This window comes from Oncorhynchus keta, chromosome 2, assembly GCF_023373465.1.
Source record: "Oncorhynchus keta strain PuntledgeMale-10-30-2019 chromosome 2, Oket_V2, whole genome shotgun sequence".
Taxonomy (NCBI): Eukaryota; Metazoa; Chordata; class Actinopteri; order Salmoniformes; family Salmonidae; genus Oncorhynchus; species Oncorhynchus keta.
In genome coordinates this window covers 2,205,530-2,229,268 of record NC_068422.1, presented here as the reverse complement: position 1 = coordinate 2,229,268, position 23,739 = coordinate 2,205,530, and the positions used below count along the sequence as shown (strand labels likewise).

General features: G+C 46.2%; 1 pseudogene across 1 annotated transcript; it reads left to right on the top strand.

Moving 5' to 3' along the window:
* The first annotated feature begins 700 nt into the window (after positions 1 to 700).
* On the top strand, positions 701 to 23,196 carry LOC118360926 (uncharacterized; annotated as a pseudogene). The gene is made up of 18 exons (XR_008085409.1): positions 701 to 1,694; positions 1,800 to 2,029; positions 2,094 to 2,354; positions 2,457 to 2,654; positions 2,976 to 3,110; positions 3,286 to 3,774; positions 4,049 to 4,244; positions 7,094 to 7,195; positions 7,580 to 7,709; positions 8,097 to 8,146; positions 12,476 to 12,569; positions 15,927 to 16,198; positions 16,282 to 16,554; positions 16,826 to 16,945; positions 17,190 to 17,301; positions 17,577 to 17,719; positions 21,646 to 21,735; positions 22,595 to 23,196. The product of XR_008085409.1 is annotated as an uncharacterized LOC118360926 (transcript).
* The last annotated feature ends 543 nt before the right edge of the window (positions 23,197 to 23,739 follow it).

Sequence of the window (23,739 nt, the reverse complement as noted above, 5' to 3'; positions counted from 1 at the left end):
AAATAATTAAACCAACAGTCAACTCGCCAGCTATTGAATAATTAAAACAACAGTCAACTCGCCAGCTATTAAATAATTAAACCAACAGTCAACTCGTCAGCTATTAAATAATTAAACCAACAGTCAACTCGTCAGCTATTAAATAATTAAACCAGTCATGTGGGAAATTTCATGTCGCCGATTGGCTGAGGGAACATCATCTAACTGCATTGTGTTGGCAGATTTTTATGACACTTTTCAGATTAATCTGAGCGAAAATCCCACTAAATTCTACTAAAAGGAGCTTAAATGTCGATTTTGAAAACTGCCCAATCTGGCAACACTAACTGTAGGAGAGGTCTCTTAGACAGAATGCTCACTAGGGGGGATTGTGAGGTTATGTATTGGTGTAAATAAGAGATGCCCGATATAGTATATTTCATAGCAAATGCACCAATATACAACACCTGCCAGAGGAGGCTGGTGGGAGGCACTATTGGAGGACGGGCCCATTGTAATGGCTGGAATGGAATTTTATAGAACGGTATAAAACACATCATGCATATGGAAACCATATGTTTGATTCTGTTCCATTAATTCCATTCCAGCCACTACAAAGAGCCTGTCCTCCTATAGCTCCTCCCACCAGCCTCCACTGATACCTGTAGATTCTACAGAAAAACATTGTATGCTGTTACTCTGTATGTTCTAATCTATGACAATGTTCTGTTCAGCTTTTCAGCAGGGAAGGCCTCTGTGGTGGAGTCTGAGGATAACGTCAACAACAGAACCAGCCATGTGCTCCATGAACAATTCAAACTGGGTGACCTTCGAGGATGAGTGTACTACATCTACGTCCCCTTTTTTTTGCCTCAACACCCCTGAAGATCCCAGGGAGTGGGGAAAAGTTGGCCTCAACACCCCTGAAGATCCCAGGGAGTGGGGAAAAGTTGGCCTCAACACCCCTGAAGATCCCAGGGAGTGGGACAAAGTTGGCCTCAACACCCCTGAAGATCCCAGGGAGTGGGACAGGGAGTGGGGAAAAGTTGGCCTCAACACCCCTGAAGATTCCAGGGAGTGGGACAAAGTTGGCCTCAACACCCCTGAAGATCCCAGGGAGTGGGAAAAAGTTGGCCTCAACACCCCTGAAGATCCCAGGGAGTGGGACAAAGTTGGCCTCAACACCCCTGAAGATCCCAGGGAGTGGGACAAAGTTGGCCTCAACACCCCTGAAGATCCCAGGGAGTGGGGAAAAGTTGGCCTCAACACCCCTGAAGATCCCAGGGAGTGGGGAAAAGTTGGCCTCAACACCCTGAAGATCCCAGGGAGTGGGGAAAAGTTGGCCTCAACACCCCTGAAGATCCCAGGGAGTGGGACAAAGTTGGCCTCAACACCCCTGAAGATCCCAGGGAGTGGGGAAAAGTTGGCCTCAACACCCCTGAAGATCCCAGGGAGTGGGACAAAGTTGGCCTCAACACCCCTGAAGATCCCAGGGAGTGGGGAAAAGTTGGCCTCAACACCCCTGAAGATCCCAGGGAGTGGGACAAAGTTGGCCTCAACACCCCTGAAGATCCCAGGGAGTGGGACAAAGTTGGCCTCAACACCCCTGAAGATCCCAGGGAGTGGGGAAAAGTTGGCCTCAACACCCCTGAAGATCCCACGGAGTGGGGAAAAGTTGGCCTCAACACCCCTGAAGATCCCAGGGAGTGGGGAAAGTTGGCCTCAACACCCCTGAAGATCCCAGGGAGTGGGACAAAGTTGGCCTCAACACCCCTGAAGATCCCAGGGAGTAGGGAAAAGTTGCCCTCAACACCCTGAAGATCCCAGGGAGTGGGACAAAGTTGGCCTCAACACCCCTGAAGATCCCAGGGAGTGGGACAAAGTTGGCCTCAACACCCCTGAAGATCCCAGGGAGTGGGACAAAGTTGGCCTCAACACCCCTGAAGATCCCAGGGAGTGGGACAAAGTTGGCCTCAACACCCCTGAAGATCCCAGGGAGTGGGACAAAGTTGGCCTCAACACCCCTGAAGATCCCAGGGAGTGGGACAAAGTTGGCCTCAACACCCCTGAAGATCCCAGGGAGTGGGACAAAGTTGGCCTCAACACCCCTGAAGATCCCAGGGAGTGGGGAAAAGTTGGCCTCAACACCCCTGTCGTCCCGACAGTGGGGCCCCATTTACCTGCGTCTGCTGTCTGGAGGGGTGCTCCAGATGTACTATGAGAAAGGACTGGAGAAGCCCTTCAAAGAGTTCCAGCTGCAGCCTCACTGCAGGTTTTCAGATCTCAAGCTGGAGAGCAACGGAGAGCCTCGCAAACTCCAGACAGTGAAGGTGGAGGACGTGTCTTACACAGAGAAGAAGCGCTACCACCACAAGGTAAGAGGGCTTTTTTTTAATCACGTAATAAAAAAACAACATGTTATTAGCTTGGCGTTTAATCAACATTCAACAATGCATAAAGTTTGATTTGATTTGAAGCTGGAGGTGTCCCACAAGGCTGAGGTGGAGCAGCTGCTGAAATTTGGAACCACGGAATACGGCGACATGGAGGATCTGTTAGAGACCATGGAGAAGGAGATTCTTAGGCTGACTCCGCCCCTGTCGCAAAAACGGCACTACGAGGAACAGGAGATGACACTGCAGATCCCAGACCACCTCTGAGTGTAGCTGGACAAGGTACATTTACTTCTTCTTTCACTACCATACAACTACTGTAAGATGGCACACAGTCTCTTCAGGAAATGTACCTAGTAGTTCATTGGTATTTCAGCATTATTACAGGTTGTTATTAAAAACTCATGAATTACTTGCTGTTACTTATTATCTAAAAATGTAAAGCCTAAATAAGAAGGTTATACATTTCTATGAATGTCTTTTGCTAAAATCATTCACAAAAATGGCTCCTTACCTCCTGTTTTTTACATATTGCATGATCCTTGGGATCCTTTTTTTGCCACTCGACCTCTCATTGACTAAAATCTTAAAATACATTTTAAGGACGGTGTGGTGATGGATCGGGCAGCCATGACGAGAATCCACTGCCTGGCTTTCCTCAACGGACCAGGGGAGTGTTTCCTGGCTCTCAACGACCTAGGGCTCCTCCGCTTCCACGCCAGCTACGGCTCTGAGGAGGTTGGGTGTTCGTTTCTTAACACACATATCAACACATACATACAATTTAACCTGCATATCAAAAGACAACACAATTAGTAGAATCATCCAGGGTGACACCAAAAGGTTGACTTAGGTCTATTTCAATTGTGGTCCTTTCATTTCCATTGTGGTCTTTCAGGACGACCTCCTTGAGGGCTGGATGGAGATCAGTGACTGCCACTTCCACAAGTGCATCAATGACTTGGAGTTCCACAAGTCCCGGCTGCTCAAGTTCTCTCCTCCGGACGCCTGTAGAGTAGAACCGATGCGCTACAAGACATTAGCCCTGGGATGTACTAACCTACCGTTCTCCATCAAAGCCGTGGTGACTGTCCAAGGGGCCTGCGTGGAACTCCAAGCCTTTCTCAACATATCAGCCGCCTTCCCGTCATTTACCGGAGTGTCGGAGACTGAGCCGCTCTGCGAGAACGTTCTGATCCGTGTGCCGGTACCGGCGGACTGGGTGAAGGTGTCACGCACTGTGACGTTGCTAAGACGGAAGTACCTGCCGGCCTGGATCAACCCGGAACGCGTGTCTGGGGACAGTCAGTGCTGTTGAGTCACAGCCGGTCATGCAAGTTACCGTGGGGACAGTTAAGTATGAGAATGTGTACTCGGCCATGGTGTGGAGGATCGACAGACTGCATGCTAAGAACATGGGTAAGGATTAAGAGGAACAGTCTGGCTGTCTTTGATGGTCTATTGATAATCCCTTTTTTTATGGAATTCTGGCTTATTCTCATTTGGCATTATTTTACATGTTACATTTACCTAAACATGTTTCAATATAGGCTATGTTAAAATGTAACTTATGTTCCCTAATCAGTTTAGCTAAAATACATAAAGTCTTTATAGTATTAGGGTTTGTTATACTACAGCTTGGCTAGAAAACACAACCTCCCTTTTTCCTCTCACAGCAGTAGAAAATCCTTCTCCTGTAAATTAGAGCTTGGTTCAGATCAGGAGATCCCCACTGACTGGTATCTGTTTGTCACGATGGAGTGTGAGACGGTAGGGGCTGTGGTCTCACAGACCAGAGTGACGTCACTGGGCAAAGACAGTGACGTTCAGCCTCAGAAACATGTCACCGGTAGGACCCACTATCATTGTCAGGTAAGGCCTGAGATATTATTATATTAGATAACAAGTTTAATATCTATAATGTGTTGTATATATAATACTGTTTAATATCTATAATGCTGTGGTTGATCTTAATTTTGTTTGTTTCTATTTTGCTCTATTTTTGTTAGTTCCAAAGCAGAATCATGATTTGCAACTTATTAGGGGAACTTGGTATATATTTCTTCCAACACATAATATTGTCTGATATAGCATAGTTATTACTGTGACACCAGCTGACAAGGTTGGTCCCATACTGTCGTCAAGCAAACCCTTCTATCATTGTTCTGCTCCACTGGGCAGACACTGGTTGAATCAACGTTGTTTCCATGTCATGTCAATCAAATGATGTTGAACCAACGTTGAATAGATGTTGAATTGACATCTGTGTCCAGTGGGGCCATAGGGGGTATTCCATAATGAAACTAAACCACATTGGTCTGTCCTTTTTGTAGGTGGAAATTGAGAAGAAGTGGATTGAGACAGAAGCACATAGGCAATCAGGCTGCACACCACATTAGTGATGATGATCAAGTCTCACATTACCATACTTCCAAGTCTCGTTCATCGTGAGGAAGCCTTGTGAGGAAGCCTTTGAATCGAGGCAAAACACAGGATGCCTTGATACAAAGACATCTTTAAAAGTGACCTACATGTGGCTGATGAACAGTTGTTTTTATAGTGGCGCAGCGAGCTAAGGCACTGCGTCTCAGTGCTAGAGGCATCACTACAGACACCCTGGTTCAAATCCAGGCGGTATCACAACTGGCTGTGATTTGGAGTCCCATAGGGCGGCACACATTTGGCCCAGCATCCTCCGGGGAGGGTGTGATTGTAAATAAGAATTTGTTCTTAACTGACTTGCCTAGTGAAATGAAGGTTAAAATCAAATCAAAAGGTTGACATTCCATAATATTGTTTGGCCCTGTTGTATCCCTGTATGTATGGATATTAACATGTTATAACCTAGCCTGGGTGCCAGACATGACAATTCTGTAAGGAGTTGGCAAGAGAGCAGAAACAGACTGGCAGCCAGCCATGGAGGAATCAAAGTAGGCTACAAAAAACAAATATATTATTATTATTATTGGAGGAACGAACAACCCAACACACAGCCCTACCATCACAATGCACTTTACAGTTCTCTCAGAAGATTGTTCATTGACAGGAGGTTGCAGAAGCTCTTTATAAAAGAGGAAATACCTTGTAGACATTCACAGGGCCAGTTTCCCGGTCACAGATTAGGCTAAGCCTTGTCCTGGACGAAAAAGCACTTTCAATGGAGGTTCTTGTTGAGATTGCTTTACAAATCAAATACAATTGTATTGGTCACATACAAGTGTTTAGCAGATGTTATAGCGAAATGCTTGTGCTTCTAGCTTAGTTTAGTTTAGTTTATTTTATTTTTACAGGGACAGTGCACATTAATCAACGTTTCAGTAAAAGTGCCGGTTTTAGCCAGCCGGCTAATTTTCAACCGCAGTCCCTGGGCAGGTTATTAAAAACAATTACAATATAGACAATAGCACCATAGACACAGCAACATAGCAACATAGGACAAGCAAGACATAGCATACAGACAGAGCAACATAGAACAAAAAGCAGCAAGACAAAATTCATAAAAGCAACAAAGTGTTTCCATACCTCACAAGCTACAGACAACATGGAAAGCGGCAACACACAGCTAGGGACCATGTTCACAAATCTGATTGACCTTTAGCCATGTCTTCAAGCATTTTCTTCAGCTCCGACAGTGCAGTAATATCTAACAAGTAATATCTAACAATTACACAACATATACACACAAATCTAGTAAAGGAATGGAATTAAGAATATACAAATATATGGACGAGCAATGTCAGAGCGGCACAGAATAAGATACAGTAGAATAGGATACAGTATATACATATGAGATGGGCAATGCAAGATTGGTTGTTAGTCCAGGACAAGGATCAATCTGTCTGAGAAACTAACCCATAGTGCTTAGGCTTGGGAAACATTGGGTAATTATATAAAATGTTGATCCCCTAATTTGTTGTTTAGCTAGCTTTTGTTGTTTAGATTTGTTGTTTAGCTAGCTAACCATGGCCTTTTTCCACAGCTAAGCATGCAAGCTCTCATCTCTTTTTTTTCCATAGGTCAATATCTTTGAAGTATGGTTATGTAATCCTAGAAATGCAGGAATGGCCTGCACTCACATATAAAACTATATAAAAAAAAATGTATTGTATGTATGTGTATATGACTTCAGCGCTAGTTATAAATAAAACAAATTGAATATATTTGCATTTTATGCATGCGTTTGTGAGAAGGGGGAGGAGTTGAACAAATATAGAGGTCAAAGGTCACACCTGTGTTGGAGTCGACAGCCTGCAGTTTGAAGTAGCTAGCTGTTTTTAGTTATTGAAACCAAGGTCCGCTATATCAATGTCCACTTAGGAAAGAATTACAAAAACCACAGATCTGTTAATATTGAAATAGAAAATTCCTGTCAATATTTTCTGTTTGTCTGCTAGCTAACGTTAGCTATCTATTTTGCTTACCTCGCGCTAGCTAGCGAGACCAAGGCACCATCTTAGACCCTCGAAATGCTATCAAATTCAAGTCATGTGGTAAGGAGCAAGTTGCCCATAAACGGATCATTATGTTGTTGTTTTGGTTACTTAGTAACTTGATAATGTGTCTCGAGATAGCCATGTCACTAACTTTACTCTTCTTGATTGCCAAACTGTCAATCAGCCAAATAACTAGTTGTTAACGCTAGCTAACTTGACTACATACTGTTAACTAGCTAACTAATAATCCTTCGTGCTTCCCTGTATCCTCCTTGAAAACCCCTCCAGCCGAAGCTCTACCTGTCCATCATAGATGATGTGATTGAGAGCATGCGGGAGGTGTTTCTGGATGAAGGACTGGAGGACCGTGTCCTTGATGACCTGAGACAGGTGAGTGGGACTTCAAGGATTTTTATAAGCACGATCTTCTCCCCTACGGCAGAGGCCGGCAGATGGCGATATCGACTCAACACCGCCAACCTTTGTGGTACTTCTCCCCGTTCTTCTTGCTGACGTTATTCCTCCCCGACTGGAATGACTTCACTTTGTTACACACAGTGTACTTTAATGCCTGCCCTCTTCACAAAAAAATAACTGCATTCATGACGTATATAAATACTGCAGAATATACAGTATCACATTGAAGTGATGAAATCAATAAAAGAGCATAGACCCTACTGCAGTAATACTACTGCTGTGTAACTGGAACTGCACTCATATTTGGTATGGCTTTTGTCAAATCAACTAACGAGCAAACCAACATTTAATCTGTAGCTCTGGGAGTCAAAGATTATGCAGTCCAAAGCAGTGGATGGCTTGGCCCTCATGAAGAACACCATCAACTCATCCAACTTTGTGCTGCAGCTCCCTCCAAACTATGGACAGACTTTTTCAAAACCTGCAGGTAATGTTTTTATGTCCAAGGGTACTTCCAAGATATCTCTCCTTCCTACCAAAGTGTGAAATTGTTCACTTCCCTTCACTGGAAATGACTGATAAAGGGAATATGGTGGAAACTCCCTCCATGCCTCCACCAATCCAATGCTTTTAGATTTGTTGGAAGAAGAGTGTAAACTTCAGGAACATTAGATATTATTGGGATGCACCCGAAGACCAACTCACCCATTGCTATCTAGGCCTATTTCACAAATCAATAAGTCGATCCACCATATCGGGTATTTGTTGCATTTTCTACAGTGTGTGAGTTTATCAGGCCAATTGATTATTGCATGCAGATCGCTACGTATTTAATTGATTAAGCTAATCATTCCATTCCTCCTTTCATCCCCAGCCTCTATGGTGATCCCTGCAGGTCAACACGTCCAGAGTTTCACTGCTAAGGCAAGTTACACAAAACTGTCGTACATTTTATGTACTTAAAGTTTTGTTGTGCAGTACATAATATCTGCAAAACGCTGTTTGGAAGAAGAGCAACTGGCGGCCTGTAGACGGGGGGGGGGCCCTGCTGGCGGCCTGTAGACGGGGGGCTTGCTGGCGGCCTGTAGACGGGGGGCTACTGGTAGACGGGGGGCTACTGGCGGCCTGTAGACGGGGGGCTACTGGCGGCCTGTAGACGGGGGGCTTGCTGGCGGCCTGTAGACGGGGGGCTACTGGCGGCCTGTAGGGGGGGGCTACTGGCGGCCTGTAGGGGGGCTACTGGCGGCCTGTAGACGGGGGGCTACTGGCGGCCTGTAGACGGGGGGCTACTGGCGGCCTGTAGACGGGGGGGCTACTGGCGGCCTGTAGACGGGGGGCTACTGGCGGCCTGTAGACGGGGGGCTACTGGCGGCCTGTAGACGGGGGGCTGCTGGCGGCCTGTAGACTGGGGGGCTACTGGCGGCCTGTAGACGGGGGGCTACTGGCGGCCTGTAGACGGGGGGCTACTGGCGGCCTGTAGACGGGGGGGGCTACTGGCGGCCTGTAGACGGGGGGGGCTACTGGCGCCCTGTAGACGGGGGGTGGCTGCTGGCGGCCTGTAGACTGTAGACGGGGGGCTACTGGCGGCCTTTAGACGGGGGGTGGGGGGGGTCTACTGGCGGCCTGTAGAGGGGGGGGGGGGCTACTGGCAGCCTGTAGACGGGAGGGGGGCCTACTGGTAGATGACACTGCATCGCAGTGCTGGAGGTGTCACTACAAATCCGGGTTCGATCCCGGGCTGTGTCGCAGCTGGCAGCGACCGGGAGATTCATGAGGCGGCACACAATTGTGCAAAAACAATATTTATTATGTTGGCGCCAAAACCTGATTTATATGCCAAGTTGTCGGCACCAATGATCAGAGCCAGGCCGGCAACAGTGATCAAAACCAATGATTATTTTGTGGCAGTAAGTAAGCTGTTTTAAGAGGATTGTTTTTACAATTACATACCGTATCGATACCCAGCGTTCACCTGGCCAGTCTGTCATGGTGTTCCTAATGTTTTGTACACTCTGTGTATATCTGCACACCTGATGAGGCTCCCGAGTGGCGCAGTGGTCTAAGGCTTTGCATCTCAGTGCTAGAGGCATCACTACAGACACCCTGTTTGAATCCAGGCTGTATCACAACCGGTTGTGATTGGGAGTCCCATAGGGCGGCGCACAATTGGCCCAGCGTCGTCTGGGTTTGGCCGGTGTAGGGCGTCATTGTAAATAAGACTGACTTGCCTAGTTAAATAAATAAATATGCAGAATTATATTTTCTCATGAGTATTAGACAGCCTCTAGTTTCCTGGGACTTAGGCCTGAACCCAGGACTCTCAGGAAAACAGTGCCCACTGTTACTGACGTTGACATGTCAACCCAGCAGTCCCATTATTTGTGTGAGAGCGGAGGTCAAGAAGACTTTGTTATTTTCGTGGCTTTCTTTTGCGAATGACTATGAATTAAGACATATTTCCTGAAACCACTTGTCAATACTAGGCATCATTTTAAGATGTGGGACATGAATTGTTTCACAAGAAATAACTAGCAGGTCTATTATGTTCCAGCAGCTGAAATTTGTCCATCCACAATTCACCAGTGGGAACATGGTGGCTCTCAGCACCAGACAACAGAAAGAGCTGACCGGCACTATCCGGGAGATTGCTTGTGTGGAGATTACCTCTGCCCTCGACTTACCATTTAATACCGGTAAATGAATCATTGGCACTGGTAAAGTGGATACCTATTCAACCGAAGTGGAAAGTCTGGAGAACAGTCAATGTGACAGAGGTGTGATTCCGTGACCTGGAAAGTGCAAGCAAAATTGGAAGGGATAATCCAACTCTTGTTGGGTCATAGGACTTGAAACTGGTGTGGAAGCGGGCAACCCAACGTCCTTCATGAGCAATCTTTTCTATGAACTGTTCGGAAGGAGAAGCTGCCTTTTTTGCCACTGATTAACATTGCGGGTTAACTCCTCAATGGCTCTCACTGTATACGGATCCATAGCTTTGAAGTCAAGTAGCAAATTGTTCACCTTGCAACAGCATCTGGGGGCCTGACCTATGCAGGGAAGAGGATCAGCATCTACCCAGACCTCAGTGCCGAATTGCTGAAACAGAGGGAGACCTTCAATGAGGTGAGATCCCAGCTACTCGAGCTCTCAAGCTAAACTTGAGATGCGGCTTCATCCACCTGGCAAAACTCAACTTGACCTTAGAACACACCACACATGTTTTCCACTGCCAAGGAAGCTCAATACTTATTGGAGAAGCACATCAAACTAAACACACAAGGGGACAAGCCGACTAATGGAACCCCATGACTGGCTCATTATTCAGGTATTCTAACCATGCACAATCATGCAGCCTGGCCTATGATATTGCCTATGGTTCAAGACATTTACACAGTGCTAACACCATGCCAATTAATAAAACCATACAGCTATCCTTTGTTTGACTGTTTAGTCATTAGGCTTGCATATGTTATCTTTTGTTTTCATGTTCATTCGCTTTTCTTCATTACCCACCCTTCCTGGTCCAGTCTGCTAACTACTTTACCCACCCTTCCTGGTCCAGTCTGCTAACTTCGTTACCCACCCTTCCTGGTCCTGTCTGCTAACTTCGTTACCCACCCTTCCTGGTCCAGTCTGCTAACTACTTTACCCACCCTTCCTGGTCCAGTCTGCTAACTACTTTACCCACCCTTCCTGGTCCAGTCTGCTAACTACTTTACCCACCCTTCCTGGTCCAGTCTGTTAACTTCGTTACCCACCCTTCCTGGTCCAGTCTGCTAACTACTTTACCCACCCTTCCTGGTCCAGTCTGCTAACTTCGTTACCCACCCTTCCTGGTTGTCTGCTACCCACCCTTCCTGGTCCAGTCTGCTAACTACTTTACCCACCCTTCCTGGTCCAGTCTGCTAACTTCGTTACCCACCCTTCCTGGTCCAGTCTGCTAACTACTTTACCCACCCTTCCTGGTCCAGTCTGCTAACTTCGTTACCCACCCTTAATGGTGCGGCAGTTAGCCTGGTGGTTAGAGCGTTGGACTAGTAACCGAAAGGTTGCAAGATCGAATCCCCGAGCTGACAAGGTAAAAATCTGTTGTTCTGCCACTATTCCTAGGCCGTCATTGAAAATAAGAATTTGTCGTAACTGACTTGTCTAGTTAAATAAAGGGCAAATATTTTTTTTTATAAAATGGTCTGGCCCACTAGCTTCGTTACCCACCCTTACTCGTCTGTGATAATGCACGGCCCCATTTTGCAAAGATTTGTACACAGTTCCTGGAAGCTGAAAATGTTCCAGTTCTTGGCCTGCATAATCACCAGACATGTCACCTGTTGAGCATGTGTGGGATGCTCTGGATCAATGTATACGGCAGTGTTCCAGTTCCCGCCAATGTCCAATAACTTCGCACAGCCATTATTTTAAAAGGTATCTGTGACCAGCATATGCATATCTGTATTTCTATTCATGTGTAATCCATAAATTAGGGCCTAATACATGTTTTTCTCAATTGACTGATTTCCTTATTTGAACTGTAACTTGTTAATATACTTTTATGCTTGCATTTATTTTTGTTCTGTTCATAAACAACTTTTGGAAAGCTAAATCTGAGCCAGCCATTAAAAAGGTATGGGCCACAGATCTAAGTGAATCTGAACAACCCTTTAACTGGAACAGAATATGGAAAAATAATACTTTGGTATCCTGTAATCCCAACCATCAATTTATAAATTAAGTTTGTTCAGACTGTATTTAACACACCTGTTTTTATATGAAATGGGGGACTAAAAACCAACCTGTTGCTAGGCGTGGTGGAAAAAATGTTTTCCATGTGGGGGTTTGGATGGAGACATGATGGGGAGCTGGGGGTGATGTTGCGCTTGGGGGAGGAATGGGATGGGGAGCTGGTTGTGACGTCGGGCTTGGGTGGGGGGGGGATGTCGGGCTGTGGGTGATGTTGGGCTGGGGGGGAATGGGACAGGGGGCTGGGAGGCATATCTTTTTGTTTATTTTTTCTTTACCAATTGTAAAATCCTGTGTGATCATTTCTCTATGTACTGTACCAGTCACAAGTTTGGACACATCTACTCATTCAAGGGTTTTTCTTTATTTTTACTATTTTCTACATTGTAGAATAATAGTGAATATATCAAAACTATGAAATAACACACATGGAATCAAAAAAGTGTTAAACAAATCAAAATACATTTTAAATTCTTCTAAGATCCAATATGTGTAAAGCATCTCATTGTTTTGCAGAACAACGGTGGGACTCTAGCCACCTTCTCTCTTCCTCCCGGGATGACCTACCCAGTCCAGATCCCTGCAGGGGTCACACTGCAGACGGCCTCTGGTAAGAAGGGCCACGGCATGCATAAACCTCCATACACACGCGCGTTTTGACAAACTTAATTTAAATAGAACATGAATCACTCTGTTTGACCACTTATAATATACACCCCTTTGATGTAGACACTGGTATAGTTCTGGGCAGAATTAATAGTATATTCAAATGTGTTAAGTCCCCATTTGGATAAAGCCGTGTCCTCAGAGAATGCGCAGACCTGCTGGCTGGTGTGTTTACGGACATATTCAATCAATCCTTATCCCAGTCTGCTGTTCCCACATGCTTCAAGAGGGCCACCATTGTCCCTGTTCCCAAGAAAGCTAAGATAACTGAGCTAAATGACTATCGCCCCGTAGCACTCACTTCCGTCATCATGAAGTGCTTTGAGAGACTAGTCAAGGTACATATCACCTGCACCCTACATGACACACAAGACTCACTCCAATTTGCTTACCGCCCCAATATGTCCACAGACGATGCAAACGTAACCACACTGCCCTAACCCATCTGGACAAGAGGAATACCTATATGAGAATGCTGTTCATCGACTACAGCTCAGCATTTAACACCATAGTACCCTCAACTTGTCATCAAGCTCGATACCCTGGGTCTTGACCCCGCCCTGTGCAACTGGGTACTGGACTTCCTGACGGGCCGCCCCCAGGTGGTGAGGGTAGGTAACAACATCTCCACCTCGATGATCCTCAACACTGGGGCCCCACAAGGGTGCATTCTGAGCCCTCTCCTGTACTCCCTGTTTACCCACGACTGCGTGGCCACGCACGCCTCCAACTCAATCATCAAGATTGCGGACGACACTACAGTGGTAGGCTTGATTGCCAACAACGACGAGACGGCCTACAGGGAGGAGGTGAGGGCCCTCGGAGTGTGGTGTCAGGAAAATAACCTCACACTCAACGTCAACAAAACAAAGGAGATTATCGTAGACTTCAGGAAACGGGGCTACTCCCTCTGCTATCTACATCAACGGGACAGTAGTGGAGAGGGTAGTAAGTTTTAAGTTCCTCAGCATAGCCATCACGGACAAACTGAATTGGTCCACCCACACAGACAGCGTGGTGAAGAAGGTGCAGCAGCGCCTCTTCAACCTCAGGAGGCTGAAGAAATTTGGCTTGTCACCAAAAGCACTTTCAAACTTGTACAGATGCACAATCGAGAGCATCCTGTCGGGCTGTATCACCGCCCACAACCGTAAGGATCTCCAGAGGGTACTGAGGTCTGTACAATGCATCACCGGGGGCAAACTACCTGCCCTCCAGGACACCTAAACCACCCGATGTTACAGGAAGGCCATAAAGATCATCAAGGACAACAACCACCCGAGCCACTGCCTGTTCACCCCGCTATCATCCTGAAGACGAGGCCAGTACAGGTGCATCAAAGCGGGGACCAAGAGACTGAAAAACAGCTTCTATCTCAAGGCCATCAGACTGTTAAACAGCCATCACTAACATTGCATGGCTGCTGCCAACATACTGACTCAACTCCAGCTCACTTTAATAATGGAAAAATTGATGTAAAAAATATATCACTAGCAACTTTAATTTAACCTTTTGTGACTCGGGGGCAGTATTTTCATTTTTTGAAAAATAACGTTCCTGTAGTAAACAGGATATTTTGTCAGGACAAGATGCTAGAATATGCATATCATTGACAGCTTAGGATAGAAAACACTCTAAAGTTTCCAAAACTGTAAAAATATTGTCTGTGAGTATAACAGAACTGATGTTGCAGGCGAAAGCCTGAGGAAAATCCAAACAGAAGGCTCTGCGTTCCTATGAGTCCCTATTGAGCAGTGAATGAGATATCAACCAGATTCCTTTTTCTATGGCTTCCCTAATGTGTCTGTCACAATACATCGTTTCAGGCTTTTATTTAGAAAAATGAGCCTGTACGTTAACATTGCGTCAGTGGTCAGCTGAAGTCTCAGTGTTTGGTGCGTAAAGGACAAATGCGGCCATTGTTTCTCTCTATCCTACTAAGAAGTCACCAGTCCCGGTTGATATATTATCGAATAGATATTTGAAAAACACCTTGAGGATTGATTCTAAACAATGTTTGCCATTTTTCTGTCGATATTATGGAGCTAATTTGGAATATATTTTGGGCGTTTTCGTGACTGCAATTTCCGGGCGATTTCTCAGCCAAACGTGAAGAACAAGCAGAGCTATTTCGCCTACAAAAATAATATTTTTGGAAAAAAGGAACATTGGCTATCTAACTCGGAGTCTCGTGAGTGAAAACATCCGAAGCTCATCAAAGCTAAACAATTTAATTTGATTGCTTTTCTGCTGCTCGCTGGACAAAATGCTATGCTAGGCTATCGATAAACTTACACAAATGCTCGTCTAGCTTTGGCTGTAAAGCATATTTTGAAAATCTGAGATGACAGGTTGATTAACAAAAGGCTATGCTGTTTCTCAATATATTTCACTTGTGATTTTCACGAATAGGAATATTTATGTCCGTTGCGTTATGCTAATTAGTGTCAGTCGACGATTACGCTCCCTCATGCGGGATGGGGAGTACTAGAGGTTTTAAACAATGCCACTTAATATAATGTTTACATGCCCTACATTACTCATCTCATATGTATATACTGTACTCGATATACCATCTACTGCATCTTGCCTGTGCCTTTCTGTACCATCACTCATTCATATATCTTTATGTCCATATTCTTCATACCTTTACACTTGCGTGTATAAGTTAGCTTGCCTACGGAGCTGTGAGGGAAACGGCACCTCAGTACCTCCAGGCTCTGATCAGGCCCTACACCCAAACAAGAGCACTGCGTTCATCCACCTCTGGCCTGCTCGCCTCCCTACCACTGAGGAAGTACAGTTCCCGCTCAGCCCAGTCAAAACTGTTCGCTGCTCTGGCCCCCCAATGGTGGAACAAACTCCCTCACGACGCCAGGACAGCGGAGTCAATCACCACCTTCCGGAGACACCTGAAACCCCACCTCTTTAAGGAATACCTAGGATAGGATAAAGTAATCCTTCTTCCCCCCCCTTAAAAGATTTAGATGCACTATTGTAAAGTGGCTGTTCCACTGGATGTCATAAGGTGAATGCACCAATTTGTAAGTCGCTCTGGATAAGAGCGTCTGCTAAATGACTTAAATGTAAATGTTAGTAGTTGTAAAATTGTTAGGTTAGATTACTCGTTGGTTATTACTGCATTGTCGAAACTAGAAGCACAAGCATTTCGCTACACTCGCATTAACATCTAACCATGTGTATGCGATAAATAAAATTAGATTTATTTGATTTGGCTATGTATACACATTTCTAGAATGGATCCTTTTACTTATCGATTCCTCTCCTCTGTCTCCTTAAGGCCAGCTTTATAAGGTCAATGTCCCAGTGATGGTGACCCAGACTCCAGCCAGTCATCGCCATCTCTCCCAGGCCCAACCCAGGCAAGGGGTACCTGTAGTGGAGTGGAGAGATCCCAGCTCAGCTTCCCAGCAGTCAGCCACAGTGGTCCCTTCTACTGTCCTAAAGACCATGGCCCTTCCGAAGACTGAACCCTTTTCCCCACAGCCTGTGGCTCCTCCCAGAGCGGATCCTCAGACCACAGAGCAGAGGAGCCTGATTCCTCCGGTCCAGGTGAATCACCATCTTGATGTTTTTATTGTAGCACTTTGGGTTTTTCAAATGTGTTTTACAAAAAAAAATGTATTTTTCCCCAGCCACCTAATGAGAAGCCTTTGCTACCCCAACCTGTGGTCCAGCCCCCAGTTCAGGAGAATAATCTTGTTCAGCAGCCACAAGTTCCTTCAGCTCAGGCAACCTTTTCTGGTCAGACTCCAGTGTCCTTCCAGCCCCCAGCCCAACTGCCATCTCACCCCCCAGAGAGCCCCTTCGACAGTGGTGATTTCAATCTGGATGGGATTGATTTTGACAGTCCACAGGCACTAGACATGAGCCTGTCCTCCGGCTCCGCCCACATGCCAAGCCTTCAGGTAAATAATTCCGCCATATCTTCTTCAAACAGTCAACCATCTCATGTTTTTACAGTGGCAAGACAGGGTACTGCTATATTTCAGAAGACATAGGCTTACTCACAAATGGCACCCTATTCCCTATATACTGCACTGCTTTTGATCGTGGCCCATAGGGCGCTGGTCAAAAGTAGTGTACTATAAATATAGGGCAAAGGGTTCCATTTGAAAACAAGAGACCTGAGCCAAGGTTCAACATACAGCTTATATAATCATGTTTGTTTTGACCCAGGTCAAGATGGAGACGACCCTGTCTGAAGGGTCAGGGTTTATGGTGAAACAGGAGGATCATGGAGGAGCGGTGGCTGATATGACAACCCACCTTGAGGGTCTACCTGTGGATTCTACCAAGGTAAGACAGGAGATGGGACTAAGGCCCAATCGCAAATCCAATCCCTAGAACCTTGTAGATTTGAGAGGATTTCATACTGTAGGTTTAATCAATCTGGTTAAACTCACCCCTAACCTATCAGAGGGCTAGGTGGAGTGTTTGTCATATTGCTAACACCAGTCAAATTCTCTCAGATCTCCATAAGTATTTAGGGCATCTGGTCTCAATTGGTAGTTCATAACACTTCCTGTTCTGTCTCCCACAGCTGGAGATGGCCCTGTTGAAAGACTACAACTACAATGATGCTCTGGCAGACATCATCCAGCTGGACGGGCCTGCAGACAGCAGCTCTGAGGAGGTGGAGGAGTTGGAAGGAGGTGTGCAGCATTGTCAACAATAGTTATGCTAGGGAAGTGATTGCTTTGTTAGCTAACAATTGCTGCATCATTCTAATAGGCTGCTTTTACACAGGCAGTCCAATTCTGATATTTGATTCACATTTCACTGATTGGTCTTTTGACCAATCAGATCTATTCTGAACAAGATCTGAAAGCTGTGAAAAGAGCTGATGCGATTGGTCAAAAGAGCAGAATGGTCTGCCTGTGTAAACGCAGCCATAGATGAGTTGAACAAGCTAAGAGTGTGGTTACAGGTGCGATGGGAGAAAATGAGTTCCTAGGAATGATGACTGTGGAGGCTCTCCAGGCCCTACAGGAGGTAGATGGCAGCAGTGATGATGGCATCTCCAGCTCCAGTGGTGACAGTGTGGGGATGGATGAAATCACAGTGGAAGAGGTAAGAAATGGTTATTGAGGAAAAGATGCATCCTGTCCTTTTTGTTTTTCAAAATGACTATTTGGGTCTGGTTACCTGGACACAGATCAAGCCTGGGCCTGTCTGGTTACCTGGACACAGATCAAGCCCAATGCTCTCTGGTTACCTGGACACAGATCAAGCCCAATGCTCTCTGGTTACCTGGACACAGATCAAGCCCAGTGCTGTCTGGTTACCTGGACACAGATCAAGCCCAGTGCTGTCTGGTTACCTGGACACAGATCAAGCCCAGTGCTGTCTGGTTACCTGGACACAGATCAAGCCCAGTGCTGCCTGGTTACCTGGACACAGATCAAGCCCAGTGCTGTCTGGTTACCTGGACACAGATCAAGCCCAGTGCTGTCTGGTTACCTGGACACAGATCAAGCCCAGTGCTGTCTGGTTACCTGGACACAGATCAAGCCCAGTGCTGTCTGGTTACCTGGACACAGATCAAGCCCAGTGCTGTCTGGTTACCTGGACACAGATCAAGCCCAGTGCTGTCTGGTTACCTGGACACAGATCAAGCCCAGTGCTGTCTGGTTACCTGGACACAGATCAAGCCCAGTGCTGTCTGGTTACCTGGACACAGATCAAGCCCAGTGCTGTCTGGTTACCTGGACACAGATCAAGCCCAGTGCTGTCTGGTTACCTGGACACAGATCAAGCCCAGTGCTGTCTGGTTACCTGGACACAGATCAAGCCCAGTGCTGTCTGGTTACCTGGACACAGATCAAGCCCAGTGCTGTCTGGTTACCTGGACACAGATCAAGCCCAGTGCTGTCTGGTTACCTGGACACAGATCAAGCCCAGTGCTGTCTGGTTACCTGGACACAGATCAAGCCCAGTGCTGTCTGGTTACCTGGACACAGATCAAGCCCAGTGCTGTCTGGTTACCTGGACACAGATCAAGCCTAGTGCTGTCTGGTTACCTGGACACAGATCAAGCCTAGTGCTGTCTGGTTACCTGGACACAGATCAAGCCTAGTGCCTGTCTGGTTACCTGGACACAGATCAAGCCTGGGCCTGTCTGGTTACCTGGACACAGATCAAGCCTGGGCCTGTCTGGTTACCTGGACACAGATCAAGCCTGGGCTGTCTGGTTACCTGGACACAGATCAAGCCCAGTGCTGTCTGGTTACCTGGACACAGATCAAGCCCAGTGCTGTCTGGTTACCTGGACACAGATCAAGCCCAGTGCTGTCTGGTTACCTGGACACAGATCAAGCCCAGTGCTGTCTGGTTACCTGGACACAGATCAAGCCCAGTGCTGTCTGGTTACCTGGACACAGATCAAGCCCAGTGCTGTCTGGTTACCTGGACACAGATCAAGCCCAGTGCTGTCTGGTTACCTGGACACAGATCAAGCCCAGTGCTGTCTGGTTACCTGGACACAGATCAAGCCCAGTGCTGTCTGGTTACCTGGACACAGATCAAGCCCAGTGCTGTCTGGTTACCTGGACACAGATCAAGCCTAGTGCTGTCTGGTTACCTGGACACAGATCAAGCCTAGTGATGTCTGGTTACCTGGACACAGATCAAGCCTAGTGATGTCTGGTTACCTGGACACAGATCAAGCCTAGTGATGTCTGGTTACCTGGACACAGATCAAGCCCAGTGCTGTCTGGTTACCTGGACACAGATCAAGCCCAGTGCTGTCTGACTACCTGGACACAGTTCAAGCCCAGTGCTGCCTGACTACCTGGACACCGATCAAGCCCAGTGCTGCCTGGTTACCTGGACACCGATCAAGCCCAGTGCTGTCTGGTTACCTGGACACAGATCAAGCCCAGTGCTGTCTGGTTACCTGGACACAGATCAAGCCCAGTGCTGTCTGGTTACCTGGACACAGATCAAGCCTGGGCCTGTCTGGTTACCTGGACACAGATCAAGCCCAATGCTGTCTGGTTACCTGGACACAGATCAAGCCCAATGCTCTCTGGTTACCTGGACACAGATCAAGCCCAATGCTCTCTGGTTACCTGGACACAGATCAAGCATAGTGCTGTCTGGTTACCTGGACACAGATCAAGCCTAGTGCTGTCTGGTTACCTGGACACAGATCAAGCCTAGTGATGTCTGGTTACCTGGACACAGATCAATCCCAGTGCTGTCTGGTTACTTGGACACAGTTCAAGCCCAGTGCTGCCTGGTTAACTGGACACAGATCAAGCCCAGTGCTGTCTGGTTACCTGGACACCGATCAAGCCCAGTGCTGTCTGGTTACCTGGACACAGATCAAGCCCAGTGCTGTCTGGTTACCTGGACACAGATCAAGCCCAGTGCTGTCTGGTTACCTGGACACAGATCAAGCCCAGTGCTGTCTGGTTACCTGGACACAGATCAAGCCCAGTGCTGTCTGGTTACCTGGACACAGATCAAGCCCAGTGCTGTCTGGTTACCTGGACACAGATCAAGCCCAGTGCTGTCTGGTTACCTGGACACAGATCAAGCCCAGTGCTGTCTGGTTACCTGGACACAGATCAAGCCCAGTGCTGTCTGGTTACCTGGACACAAATCAATCCTGGGCCTGTCTTGTTACCTGGACACAGATCAAGCCTTGGGCCTGTCTGACTACCTGGACACATATCAAGCCCAATGCTCTCTGGTTACCTGGACACAGATCAAGCCCAGTGCTGTCTGGTTACCTGGACACAGATCAAGCCCAGTGCTGTCTGGTTACCTGGACACAGATCAAGCCTAGTGCTGTCTGGTTACCTGGACACAGATCAAGCCTGGTGCTTTCTGGTTACCTGGACACAGATCAAGCCCAGTGCTGTCTGGTTACCTGGACACAGATCAAGCCTAGTGCTGTCTGGTTACCTGGACACAGATCAAGCCCAGTGCTGTCTGGTTACCTGGACACAGATCAAGCCCTGTGCTGTCTGGTTACCTGGACACAGATCAAGCCCTGTGCTGTCTGGTTACCTGGACACAGATCAAGCCCTGTGCTGTCTGGTTACCTGGACACAGATCAAGCCCTGTGCTGTCTGGTTACCTGGACACGGATCAAGCCTGGGCCTGTCTGGTTACCTGGACACGGATCAAGCCCTGTGCTGTCTGGTCCTGGAAGCCCTGTGCTGCTGGTTACCTGGACACAGATCTCTGGTTACCTGGACACAGATCAAGCCTGGGCCTGTCTGGTTACCTGGACACAGATCAAGCCTGGGCCTGTCTGGTTACCTGGACACAGATCAAGCCTGGGCCTGGACAAACATGTATTTTAAATGGAGAATATCCCGATGCTGCTGAACCTGTACCAAAATCTGTAGTTGGTGTTGTTGCATCATTTGACAATAATCACCTAATGGTATTTGGGTCCCGTTATGCCTTATTGGCATGAACAAAACCAGAGATTAACCTAGTTTAAGTCAGTGTGCTGGAGGAGGATGTGAAGTCCGTTGGATGTCTTTGACTGCTGAGCTGTCTCTGACATGTTGCATGCCTCTGAATATGTTGACTCTGCCTCTGACGTTTGTATTTGTATTTATTAGGGATCCCCATAGCAGCTACTCTTCCTGGGGTCCAAACATATTAAAATATGTTGACTGTGCCTCTGACACCTCACCACTATACAGAGCTGTCATTGACATCTGGGTTGAGGGTGTTTCAGATGGGGAATGCAAGGTTAAAACTATGTTCTGCTTGTTCTATAAATCAAAACAGCTAAATACCTTAGTAGACATTTTTATCCAAAGCCATAAAGTGTCTGCATTTTCAGTACTTGTCCCACAACCTTGGTGCTAATCATGAGCATCCAGTGTCCCATATAACTCTCTCCCTGCCCCCTCTTTATCTCTAACTATCGCTCGCTCGCTCACTCCCTCTCTCCCCCCCGCCTCTTTCACTGTCCTCCCTCTTTCTGTCCTCATCTTTCTGTCCCCTTTTTCTTTCTCCCTCCCTGATAGGATCCTTTAAACTCTGGGGATGACGTGAGTGAGCAGGACATTCCTGATCTCTTTGACACTGACAATGTGATAGTGTGTCAGTATGATAAGGTATGCTTTAGCTTCCTAGTGTTGTAAATACGGTATGCCTCAGCTTCCTAGTGGTGTAGATAAAACATCCTCGTCCTTTATCTTTCATATTGATGATAGGTGTAACATATATTGATTAAACAATATATAGATAGAATACAAGCATTGATTTCTGAACCTTTGATTTCTAATGACTTCCTGGTTAAAAACAGATTTCTAATAACTGTGTATAGTGTGTATGACACACACACACTGCCGTTCAAAAGTTTGGGAAACGAAGGCTATTCCATGGGAGAAATTGCCAAGAAACTTAAGATCTCGTACAACCCTGTGTACTATTCCCTTCACAGAACTGCGCAAACTGGCTCTGACCAGAATAGAAAGAGGAGTGGGAGGCCCCGGTGCACAACTGAGCAAGAGGACAAGTACATTTGAGTGTCTAGTTTGAGAAACAGACACCTCACAAGTCCTCAACGAGCAATTTCATTAAATAGTACCCCCAAAACACTAGTCTCAACGTCAACAGTGAAGAGGCGACTCCGGGATGCTGGCCTTCTAGGCAGAGTTCCTCTGTCCAGTGTCTGTGTTCTTTTGCCCATCTTAACCTTTTTCCTTTTATTGGCCAGTCTGAGATATGGCTTTTTCTTTGCAACTCTGCCTAGAAGGTCAGCATCCCAGAGTCGCCTCTTCACTGTTGACATTGAGACTGGTGTTTTGCGGGTACTATTTGAAGGGAGTAGTACACAGCATTGTACGAGATCTTCAGTTATATATATATATATATTTTCATAGTTTGTTATACTTTCAAGATGATTGATTGATCAATGTCCATGCTTTCTAATGACTGTATAGTAATGATGTGTGTTTGTTACCACTTCAGATTCACCGCAGTAAGAACCGGTGGAAGTTCTATCTGAAGGATGGGGTGATGTGTTATGGAGGAAAGGACTATGTGTTCTCTAAGGCTGTCGGCGAGGCAGAGTGGTGACTGGGTTTCTGTTATGTTCCAATGTCCATACCAGAATAGTTCAGAGGCGAAGAGGGGTTTCGTACAATACCTCTTGGGATGCAATGGTAGTACATTCTAAGTAGCATGCTAGTGTGAATATTGGATCAGAACCTTGGTCTGTATTTCACCCATGTGGATACAGCCTTGACTTAGTCTTAAATGTGTCCAACGAGGCACATAAAACGTGAATATATTGAGAGAATAATATCATTTGAAGTTAATGGGGAAAACCACAGTTGTTCAGTGAGCTAGAACATACAATCTATGCAGGTTTCTAATCTGAAGAAAAGTCTGGATGAGTAATGTGTCCGTCCCACACGGCAACCTGTTCCCTATATAGTGCACTACTCTTCACCAGCCACCACAGTGCACAAAGGGCTTTTTGAGTTGTTCATTTTGTTTATGTAACTATTTATTTATATTTTTGTATTTGTTGTGTAATGCCATTAAAGGAACACTGAGCACTAAATTGGTCCAAACGCAGAGCTTAGTCATTTTTAATGGTGCTCTCTTTATTGTTTATATGTACCAAATCCATTCATGGTATGGTTGTCTGGTCTGCAATGTAAATTCAAATACCTTATTCTGTTTTCACTGACAATGAAATATAAGCATTAATATGAACCTTGCTGCTGTTTAGTTTTTGAAGGTGAATGTACATATAGACTAGGAAAAATGTCACTTCATAGCTATTTTTCCATCCAATTAGCAACAGATTTTCATGGGAAGATTCAAAAAATCCTCTTTCTGAAATATGCACGTTTTCCAATGTGGTTTCCACCAATATGATTTGTTGCGGATAAATGTGTTTCCATCGCATTTTCAACTCCACCAATTTAGTTATGTCACGAGCTGTTTTTCTAAAGAGCATGTGCTCTAGCTGACGACCAGTGGTAGGAAAAGTACCCAATTGTCATACTTGAGTAAAAGTAAAGTTACCTTAATAGAAAATGACTCAAGTGAAAGTCACCCAGTAAAATACTACTTGAGCAAAAGTCTAAGCTTTTAAATATACT